Here is a 7,749-nt window from a genome sequence, read left to right as displayed (position 1 = left end):
TAGACTTCACAGCCCCTTCACCTGAACCCCAAACTTAATTCATTAAAAACAAAAGCCAGCGGTTGAGTGTGGACGTATGAACCAGAAGATCATGGTTCGATTCCTGGTCAGGACACATGCCCGGGTTGTGGGCTCGGTCCACAGTATGAGGCGTGCATGAGGCTGCCAATCAATGATTCTCTCTCATCATTGATGTTTCTATCTCTCTCTCCTTCTCTCTTCCTCTCTAAAATAAATAAAAATATGTTGTTTGAAAAAGCCACTTTCTATCTCAATCTTGCTCTTCTTTTCATTTCCTCATTAATGGCATCACAGCATCTAATTTTCCAAACTTGGGTTATTAGAATCACTATTATACTTTTCCTTTCTCTGCCCTGTGCATTCTTCTATCCCCAGTAAAATAATTATAATCATACATCCTCTTCTTCTTTCCAACTCTGCAAGCAACTTAGTCTACCACTCAAGTCTTCCTTCACCTACTTGGTAAAGCTGTATTTCTTTCATGCCTTCAAGAAGGTTATTGAGCACCCTATATAATAAAAGGCTAGTGCCCAAATGGTGGAACAACCAGAACGACCATGGCCCCTCACCCTGGCCCCCCCTGCCCCCAGGACCCCAATTGGGGGCGGGGCTAGCTGGCAAGCCACCCACAGCCCTTCGCACTGGCCTGCCACACCCCCTAGCAAGCCCCTTCAGGGTTGGCCGGCTGGACCCCACCAGTGCACAAATTCGTGCACAGGGCCTCTAGTCTCTAATATGACTACATGCATTATAGAACCTTGAGTAACATAAACCAAAGGTAGGTTCCTGGCTCCACCACTGAGTAGCAGTGATGTTGTGTAGGGAATGATGTTTGATCTCAAAGGCACACTTCCCTCCTCTGTAAAGCAGGGCCATATAGTTACTGATCTTCTAGTGTTCAGACCATTAACTAAGTGGATGCATGGGAAGCAGATTGGAGAATGCCTGGCATATGCTGAGCACTATGCCAATACCCCCCTTCTGCCTTCTCAAGCCCATTGTCATGCACTTGTACTGATGTTTTCTGCCAGATGTTATTTATGTCCATGTCCCAGCTGCCTACTGGATTTTCAGGTGTATACCAGACTCACCTCTATATGCTCATCATTTGGCAGAGTATCCTGCACAGGTAGATACGATGTGTTTCAAATGTATTCACGCCAATATGCTTTGCTGACAATTCAATTTTGATGTGTTCTTGCCTGGGTATTAAAAGGCTCTATGCCTTTTTCATGTTCATTGTGGATCACTGAGAATCAACATGAAGAACAAACTTATATAATAAAAAAATGAACTAGTTTATAAGTTGATAATTCAGTATTTTTTCAAAATCCTTATTCATTAAACTAAATGTATTTCATGTATTTGTCTATATATGTGTATATATATATCTGTATACACACACACACACATATATATATACACATATGGAATTCAAAGATGTATATATATATATATATATATATATATACACACACACACATATATATCTTTGAATTCAGTAACCATCTATTCTCTATGATCTAGTCTCTAATCATACATTTTTACAGAATAATAACCAAGAAACTGTCAGTGTTTGATTCCATACTTGTAAAAGAAAACCATTGTTATCATCCTCAGTGGAATGTTATCTATCGTGGCTGTGAAATATAAGATGAAAATGCAGGGTATCGGGGATGTTTATATTGGTGAGTAAATAGAAGAGGAACATATATAACTGAGATGGATCTTTTTTTAAAAGTCATTTTCTATCTGAATCAGTCTGCTCTTTTCCCTTTTGTGTCATTTTATTTTATTTCAAACCTGTTCACTCTCTGATATATGTTTGAGCTGGGAATTGCAAAATATACTGTTTGATAAATTGGATACCATGTCCTTATGAAAGATAGAGAGTCTTTTATCAAACACAAATATTATAGCAACCTGTACCCAGGAGGGAAATGGGATAGACAGTCCACTTAATTTCCTTTATAGTTGAATAAAAAACAAAGAGCATGAGATCAAGCAACCAAATTCTTGTGAGTTTTTTATTGACAGAAGCCTATTAGAAACTTAGCTATCTGGTCCCTGCTGGTAACACAGTCCAGCAATATTCCCCAAAGAGAAACTGTCACTAAGGTAATGCAAAGCATTGATGCAATAGAAACCTACCCTCTTTCCCCACAACATGAGTGCTGTCTTTCAGCTTTTTCTTTCCTTCCTTCCTTCCTTCCTTCCTTCCTTCCTTCCTTCCTTCCTTCCTTCCTTCCTTCCTTCCTCCCTTCCTTCCTTTCTTCTATCCTTCTTGCCTTCCTTCCTCCCTTCCTTCCTTTTCTTTCTTTTGTCTTCACTGACAAACTCAGAACATCTTTCTAGGTGGTATACTATTAGGTGCAAAATCTATATATAAATAATATATTTCCTTAATAAGTCACATTTTGCTCTATAATCATTCTGAAGTATTTCTCAGAATTTTTAATGTTTTACATGGATGCTTTTCCTAAGACATACACTCGCATTTTAGTAGATCATTCTGAACATAATTTGTAATTGCATCAAAATATAATTTTGAGGGTTTTCTTTTTCACTTATTTAATTGTGTGTGTGCGTGTGTGCGCACGTGCGTGTGTGCACGTGCAAAACGTACATTGTGACCCAGTTCCCTCCAAATTCAAAAGCTACCACCCCGATCCCCTTCATGAGGCTTGCGTTTCCTGCTACCTCCTTTTCTGTTTGTTACTTTCTATCCTGTAGTTCACCATTCTGTGTTCTGTGGCCCTGTCTGGTTGTAGTTTCTGGAGGAAGTTATTCTTCCTTTCATACTACATTGTCTAGCCAGGGGTGGGCAAACTTTTTGACTTGAGGGCCACAATGGGTTCGTAAACGACCGGAGGGCCGGAACAAAAGCATGGATGGAGTGTTTGTGTGAACTAATATAAATTCAAAGTAAAGGAGCGGAGGGGAGAGCAAGAGAACCCTCCGCTCTTTCGGCTCCGCGGGCCGGATAGAACAGCTGAACGGGCCGGATCCGGCCCGCGGGCCGTAGTTTGCCCACAGCTGGTCTAGGCTCATGTGCATGATGCTTTGTAATGTACTGACTTGGATGGAATGGAATGCAGCCTTTCCTTTAACCCCTTTTCTTCTTCCTAAAGGTTTCCTTATTTTGAGATGAGACCCCAGAATATATCACGTTGAGGAATATTTCAGACCATGCTTATTTTAAGTAAGCCTGACAATGACTCTTGTCATTTGATTTTTTAAAAATTCACTTTTTTTAATTGTAGAGAGGAAGGGAGTTAGAGATAGAGAGAAACATGAATGTGAGAGAGAAACATTGATCTATCGGTTGCCTCGCACGTGCCCCAAATAAGATCCAACCCGAAACCTATGCATGTACCCTGATCAGGAATTGAACCATCAACCTTTTGGTGCATGGGACAATGCTCCAATCAACTGAGCTACCTAGCCAGAGCATCCCATTTTTTTTCTTTAAAATAATTTCTATACTGTGAATACTCTGTGTCTTATGTACAGGTCTTAAAAACCAGGATATTTTCTCATATAACTTCCATATAGGCATTACATTCAAGAAACCTAGTTACAATAAACATCATTTTTGTTATATTTTTAAGTATTGGCCATACATCTAACACCCAATAATTGATTTGTAAAAATTAATATGAAGTGACCTTTTAAAAATATGTCATTACAATACTATATAATAAAAGGCTAATATGCAAAGTGGGAGTTCAACCAGGAGACTGGGAGTTTGATTGATCACTATGACATGCGTTGACCACCAGGGGGCAGTGCAGAATGAAGGAAGGCCTCAGGCAGCAGCTGGCAGCTGGGGAAGGAAGGCCCCAGACTGCAGTTGGAAGGCCCCGATTGGCCCTGATCACTGGCCAAGCCTGGGGACCCTACCCATGCATGAATTTCGTCACTGGATCTACAGTAATAATATAAATAATTATAAATGAATATTTTACTGAAAATATTTCTGCTTATGAAGGGTAATTGAAATAATATTGTTCTCAGTTGGTCTTTCTAAATGAAAGATACTTTTTGAGAGAGCCTGTGTAAATGTGGTAAGTTATTCCACACTTTACAAAAATTTTGATGATTTCTTATTAGCCTGGGAGGATATAGAAGTAAACTAAAATTTTACAATATTTCCTATGAAGTTGTGTTCTTGCAATTATTATATTTGGGTCTCATTTAAATTTATCTTGGACAGATCAACAGACAATAACTTTAATAAAACTTAAGTTCTCAGGGGTAATGCATATTTATTTAATATTAAATGAATAGACACCCCAATCAATTAAATACATAAATATTTTTAAAAAGTTGAATAAAAACTATAAAACTAAATAAAAGAATAGAGAAGTCCCCCTGAATATGACCTCTCGTCTAATTATCCTTTAGGGCAATATTTCCCAATGTATCTTCTGTGTGATTTTCTTTTTTTTAAAAAAATATATTTTATTGATATTTTACAGAGAGGAAGGGAGAGGGATAGAGAGTTAGAAACATCGATGAGAGAGAAACATCGATCAGCTGCCTCCTGCACACCCCCTACTGGGGATGTGCCCACAACCAAGGTACGTGCCCCTGACCGGAATCGAACCTGGGACCTTTCAGTCCGCAGGCCGACGCTCTATCCACTGAGCCAAACCGGTTTCGGCTCTTCTGTGTGATTTTCAATGAAAAGGTCCGTAGACAAATTAGTTTGGGAAACAACACATTAGCATAAGGGAAATTTTACATTTCAGACAAAATACCTATCCAGCCTAACTTAACAGTTCTTCCATATTTTATTGATCACAGGCATTAAAAAAAAAAAAAAAAGAATAGCTATGAACCTCTCAGGGAACTAGTTTTTCATGGGCTGCATTTTAAAAAAGGTAAGCACTGTTCTGGAATTGTGCTGTCCATATTACTTGCATCTCTACTTAATTTCAGGCGGCCCTACATGTCAGGTGAATCTCTACACTAAGGTGACAGGTTTTTAAACTTTAATCAGAATAATAATTCTTTATTCACTGGCATTGCATGCTCAACAATGCATTTATGATTAAACTCAATTATCACATTTAGATAGAAACTCTAGTCTTATGGTAATTCTAAGGATGTAACATTTGTGATTTTACCACTTTCCCTTTATGATCTTCTATTATGATTAGAATTACAAGTTTTATATCAAACTGAGAGCTCCCTGCTGATTGATATGTAACATTAATTCCCCATCTAACTCTCATCAGCTTTTTTTTGTAGTGTTTGACATCAAACAATCTCCATTTTTTAAACTTTTCCTGTTTTGCTTCTATAAAAGTATTCTTAGTTCTTCTTTCTCTAGTTTTTAAACTTTTTTTCTGAACCCTTTTCCTCCTGTTATTCTCTCACATTGAGTGTTATAACATGCTTAGTTTCACTTTCTCTGCATTCATTCATTCATTCATTCACTCATTCATTCACTCACTCATGCTAGTCATGTGGCTTACTCTCACTTTATAGCCACAAGGACACAGACCACAGAAAGTGTATCTCCTAGACTGCACAAAGGAAGTGGTAGAGGGGATGAACTCTCAAGGCAACCGGATCAGAGTTCACCTTGCTTCCTGAAGTTTAGTTAGATGTGACATCATGACATCAAAGAGTTCTTGTAAGATTTAAATGGGACAGTAAATATGACTGGAAACACAGTGCAAGCACCGTATTTTCCATGTATAAGATGCTATTTTTTCTAAAATCTTTAGACTGAGGAGGGAGCCACGCAGGTGTGTGTAGCTGTCCATACCTCATCAAACAGGCTTTCTCCAATCACAAGCCTTATTGTTACTGACATCAGCTGATGCTGTAATTGGAGGTGGAGGTGGAGAGTGCACAGATGCAACAGGGACCGGAGCATTCTGAGCCCATAAAGATGTCAAAAAATAAAAAGATAAATACCAGTAAGTGATTGTCTTACTCTGCAAATTTCAATCTGGATGTAATCAATCAGATATGCCAAAGAGCATGGAAACAGAGCTGTAGAGAGACAATGTGGACCTCCTCCCACTGAATGTATGATCAGACAGTGGAGAAAACAGGAAGAACAGCTCCTGAAGATGCCAAAAAAGAAGGCCTTAAGAGTAAAACTAGCAAAATGTTTAAAATATCGATTTCTTAATTTTGGGTTGGAAAAGTGTGGGGCGTCTTATACACGGAAAAATACGGTAAGTCTCTAAAGTCTAAAACAGAATATACTCCATAAATACAGGGTGTCCCAAAAATGTATACACACTTTACAGCTGTTAGTTCAATTGATGTTTCTTTCTCTTCAGATTTAACCCATTGGAATTAATGATGACTCAAAATTAATTCCATTAGTATTAGTATACATTTTTATAATAATCAGTATATACTTTTTGGGACACCCTGTATTTATTGAATTAAAATGAACTCTATTCTAAACTGCACATGTTCAACTAAAGGAAGCTGTTTCCTAGTATCCTATCTAATAAAAGAGTAATATGCAAATTGACCATACCTCCACTACACCCGCAAGCCATGCCCACCAGCCAATCAGGAACAAATATGCAAATTAACCCAACCAAGATGGTTGTGGCCATGGAGCTGCTGCTAGCAGGAGGCTTGGGTTTCCTCGGCAAAGGAGGAAGCCAAGCTTCCCTGCTGCCATGGCCAGCCCAGGCCTACACTCAAGGCTACAAAGTTTCAATTATAGAAGATAAATAAATCCCAACAAAAATGGCAGCAGGCATGGAGGTGGAGAGAGCAGGAGGCTTGAGTTGCCCCTGGCGATGGAGGAAGCCAAGCTCCCGCAGCCCTGGCCTGCCTTGGCCTCCACTACAAAGTTTCAATTATAGAAGATAAATAAATCCCAACAAAAATGGCTGTGGCCACGGAGTGAGCAGGAGGCTTGGCTCCGCTCAGGGCTACAAATTTTCAATTATAGAAGATAAATAAACCTCAGATACCAGAGCCTCTGCTTGGGTCACCGGGGGGCATGACTGGTCTGCAAACCACCACAGGCCCCTTGCCCAGGCTGCCCCATGCCCCACGGGGACCCCCACTCTGATCCAGGACACCATTCAGGGCAAACCAGCTGGCCCCCATCCGTGCACCAGGCCTCTATCCTATCTAATAAAAGAGTAATATGCAAATTGACCATCACTCCAACACACACAAGATGGTTGCCCTCATGTAGTCAGAGATGGCTGCCCCCATGTGGACACAAGATGGCTGTGACAAGATGGCCAGCAGGAGAGGCCAGTTGGGAGGGACCAGGCCTACAGGGAAGGGCAGTTGCGGGGGACCCAGGCCTGCAGGGGAGGGCAGTTAAGGGTGACCAGGCCTGCAGGAGAAGGCAGTTAGGGGCAATCAGGCTGGCTGGGGAGCAGTTAGGCATCAATCAGGCTGGCAGGGGAGTGGTTAGGGGGTGATCAGGCTGGCAGGCAGAAGCGGTTAGGGGCAATCAGGAAGGCAGGCAGGTGAGCAGTTGGGAGCCAGGATCGGGCCTAAATGGGCAGTCAGCCATCCCTTGACGGGTCCCAGATTAGAGAGGGTGCAGGCTGGGCTGAGGGACACACCCCCCCATGCATGAATTTGGTGCACCGGGCCTCTAGTATTTTTATACATTCTCAGGATGTGAGCACTAACAACTATAAAAACAGACCTGTGCTTTTGTTCCTAGTTCTGTTTACTTAGATGAGATTGTCAGCTAATCCATTTATAATAGTGAGATTA

This window comes from Plecotus auritus (assembly GCF_963455305.1).
Source record: "Plecotus auritus genome assembly, chromosome: 3".
Lineage (NCBI taxonomy): Eukaryota > Metazoa > Chordata > Mammalia > Chiroptera > Vespertilionidae > Plecotus > Plecotus auritus.
Note: the sequence above shows the minus strand (reverse complement) of the source record.